The sequence below is a fragment of the Egretta garzetta genome, unplaced genomic scaffold (genome assembly GCF_000687185.1).
Source record: "Egretta garzetta isolate BGI_Z169 unplaced genomic scaffold, ASM68718v1 scaffold633, whole genome shotgun sequence".
NCBI lineage: Eukaryota > Metazoa > Chordata > Aves > Pelecaniformes > Ardeidae > Egretta > Egretta garzetta.
Window position 1 is genome coordinate 845,746 of NW_009259195.1, and position 4,337 is coordinate 850,082.

Consider the following 4,337-nt stretch of genomic DNA (forward strand, 5'->3'; position numbering starts at 1 on the left):
GTTTCAACTAAAGCTTCTTTCCCATTCTCAGTGTGAGCCCCGCGGGGGTGTGCGGGAGCCTTGCCCCAGCCGGGCGGCACTGAAGACCGGGCCCGAGCTGAGGGGGTCCCGCTTGGCCTCGGCGCGGGGCTGCCCGCCTCAGTCTCGGTGGGCTGTGTGACAAGCGTTGTACGTACACACACAAATACCATTTGTCCTTTTTGTAGGATAAGCATGCGGGAAGCATTACCCCATGGCAAAGACCTCATGACCCATCTGAAGCCCAGGCACTGAATGCCCGAGGACCTTGAGCTTACACGGCTGTGGAAATCCGCTTGAGAAACTCCCTGGTGCGAGCGGGGTCTGCACAGGATCAGGGCCCCCGTGAAGAATGGAAAGAGAAAAGGGCTGTAATATAAAAGCAACAGACCTGAATGGCGAAACTATACCTGAGGCTCCTTTATTTTGTATTTCTTAGACCGTTCTCCATTTTTTAGTGCTGTGGTTGCATCCTTCCAGATACAGACGTGATACGGACAACAGCAATAACAAAAAGCGGTTACTCAGTCTGCAGCTGCGAGGTGCTAGGTAAATATGTGTGGCCAAATCCAGCTTTCGTTTCCTTCAGTGGAAATTTGATTGAGCCCTAACTCGTGAATTCTCACATTGACGTATCACAACAAACACATGGCAAGGATCTGTGTCAAGAGACGATGTATGCGCTTCTCAGCTGTTCATACCGAGACCACAACACCATTTAACTATCGCCAAGCTGGCTGACAAATGAAGTATTTGTTGAGATTTCTTTGGATTTAAATGATTCAGGAGAGCCTAAATTTTAAAATTTCAGACTTTCCATAAGAGGGAACAGGAGTGAACATTAGCCCTGCATCTCCCAAGGTAACATAGCTTCAGTATAAGCAACCCTGGCCTCCTATAAATACTGTTTACAAATGCAGTTGAGGTTTAGGGCATTGCGAAATACCATGTCAAATGTTCGTTCATAGTTTCAACAAGTTGCATTGCTGATGTAATACCACAACGCTCTATATGGGAGTGGTAGCAAGTTTTTTTCCAAACATGACAGCATTCTTTTCAAGTGGACTTAAGCCTTGACAAACTTTGTAAATCTTATGCAGAAAGGGACTAATCTAGGTGTCCCTAGCAATTAATTCATTGATTTTCATTAGCACAGAAGTGACCAGTTAGGTTATGAGTTTGTGCCAAATTTTTATCCCTAGCAAAGCCAACTTGGGGATTCCATCCTTCCTCACATAAGAAGCCAAAGAAACGTGAAACTGCAGAGAGCTGGGTTTCTGTGAAGTAGGTTTTGGACCACTAAACATTTGACAGGTTCCAGCTCCAATGTCAGGAGGACCCTGGCTGTTACCTTCTGAAGAAGCAGTTGGTAAATGACGTGTGCCCAGCTGATGAATGTTTGTCTGAGAAGTCTTAGTGATTAGCATGTGCCCCTAGAGGCCACTCTGGGTGTAATTTTATTAAATGAAATCTTACATAACAGAAAAAAATAAGTGCTTATATCTTGAATAAGGCAAAATAATGGAAGCATAAAAGAAACTGTAATGTAGGGTTTTATTCTTTTTTAGGACAAAATATGCATTTATATCACAGTGGAGAAAATATACAAAAGTCAGAAATCTCAGTGTCACTTAGTCAAAAAGTCAGAGTGGAGACTGGTTTAATATTCTCGAGGAGCAGGAAGAGCAGGGCTGCTCCATGAAGGAAGCAGAGCATGACCCCAACTTGGGCCATGTCCTCCCCAGTCACGATGTAATCCCACAGGATCTGAACACAGTGGGCAGAGCCCTGCAATGGTTGCAGGATCCACTGACAGCCCCAAGCAGGGCGAGGGGATGAGTCCGGAGGGTCCAGCCACGAGCAGAAGACGTAGGTTCAAGGTCCCTCCAAGAGATAGGGCTGGAGCTAGGTACACCTGAGCTTAGATGGACCGAAGAGCAGTGGGGTGAGGGAGTGGGGGTCCTGGCTGAAGCTGTTCAGGGCAACTAAGTGCTGCCAGTACATTCAGATCCCTGACAAACATATACTCAAGGATCTAGCAATATTGCTCTTGTGCGTATGCTGTGTTAACACCCACCTGCCTCACCTGCTTCAATGAAGTTAGCCCCATATAAAATTTCCTGTGTTTCTCATCACCTTCTTATTGCACATTCCATGAGATTTTTTGCTTTCTCCTAATGACAGTTCTCTGCCTTTTGATTGTTCCTTTTTCCCCTCTGCAGGCAGGCATATGTACATATTGCTTCTGGGTACAGCTGGACTGCAAAAGTCCAATTGTTCATCACAGTGTAGTCTGTTACTCAACATCTTCTTCATTCCCTGCAACCAATATCAATCTTTTCTACTTTTGATTTGAAATCAGGTATGTAGGGCCACTGACAAGTATTCCTTTTCCAAGAAAATTAATTTCTTTTATTTTCAGTGTTTTTGTTAATAAACAAAGAAAGAAGGCTGTGAATGTCCTGGGGAATTAAAAACAAAGAATCCAAGAAATACAGGTGTAAGACTGACCTCTAGTCTATCCCCATGCCCTAAGAAAAGAATTAATATGTACATATAAATGATCTCTACATACATATATCTCTAAGTATATGTTGCTCTTAAGCAGTTTTCACACATCGGTACTGAGTATAGTTTCGGTCAACCACGGCAAACTGGGAAGATCAACAATGTGTCTAGCTGTTCACAACAGAAAGTCATGGATTTTCTCCTAGCATCCAGTTTAGATTTCCATTCTTCTGTTGTGCAAGTAAAATCTGAATCATAACCTATATGTACAGTGACCCAGCCTCGACGTGTTTTACATGTCGTCTGAGATGTCCTGTAGGTTTGATAATCTGTATGGCTTTTTGCTTGCAAGTGTGGGACAGAGAGGGAGACACCAGAGGAGATCATGCCTGAGCAGAAGGTTAGGTTCTGGCATTGGCACGGAGTGGGGGTAAGTTTTCAGAGGCTGTGCAGATACTTTATTTTTCTTATAAATGCATGCTATAGAAATTAAAACAGCAACACACAGAAGTTAGTCACATTTGTGGAAAATATGGCCAAAGCATGATTCAATCAGCATCAGAGAGAAACTGCTCTGTAGATTCCCTCCTGGGCCTGCCTTTTGGTACTGAAGGACAGGAAAATTTTGTGGTTCATATCTGACAATTGTAAGATGGTGCTCCCCGGTCGTCTTTTTTCTTTTTCACTATGAGTGACTCAGAGCAAAACCTTCTGAATGTACATTTTTGACACCTTGGTACTGGGCAGAAGAAAACCAGGAATGAAGATTTTCTGGGGAGCAATAATGAAAAGAGAAAATAATTCCTTCCCAACAGTGATGAAGGTCTTGAGTTCATGTTGTACTGAGTGCTAAGGATAACATTACTGAGGTGACTTTTAAACTTTTAAAATGATGGAGCTATGGGTACTTTACTGTAAGTAGACTAAGACACTCTGCCTCTGTCAGGGACAGATTTTGTAGTTTTTCTAAACACTCTTTTTACACATTAAAATAATCAATGGCATTTAAAAAGAACGTAAATATTATCCACGCTGTTTTTACCCTTTGAATGAGCACCGTTTTATATCTATGATCTTTTCTATTGTTAAACTAATCCCCAAACAATTTAGCTTGTGATGCATTGTCCTTCTGGCCCCGCTCTGTGCCTATATTCCTTATTTAGACAGGGTAAGCAATCAAGAGTATATTTGGCAATTGCTCAGTAGGGCATGATGGCCAAATTGTCACCATCTTACCATTACTTTCCATTCCCTGTGCAATTATAATAAAGTGTCCTAAACTTTTATGCTGACTTGCTGAACTCAGATGAAAATCTAAGATGCACTGACAGCATCTCATTATGTGCTACATTCCTTCCCAAGATGCAGAAACATTTTTTTACAAAAGCGCATAATAAATGATCAGTAAATAAGTTAGAAATACTTTAATTTACAGGAGATGAGGCTTGAGAGTAGTCCAAATGCTTTGATAGGCCAATATCTGATTTCTAGTGATGCTTTAGTAAGGTTTGCTATCGTATGGACTGCTGGTGGGAGGTAATTTATTTTTTTAAATTTATTTACTCTGGGTAAAACACTGAAAATTAAATCTATTCTATCAGAGAAGATACTGGCAAGACTGTAATGTAAAAAGCACTTCACTTAAGCACTTCCTTTAGTTAGACCTGAGTGCCAACAGACACTGCCAAGGAATGAAGACATTTTATTTAAAATTACACTGGCAAGAGACCATCAAATTATCCTTAACATTTTCATTAAATTGAGATACAGATATAGTTAGGGCAGTAAATCTTTTCAATACAAGGAGTTTA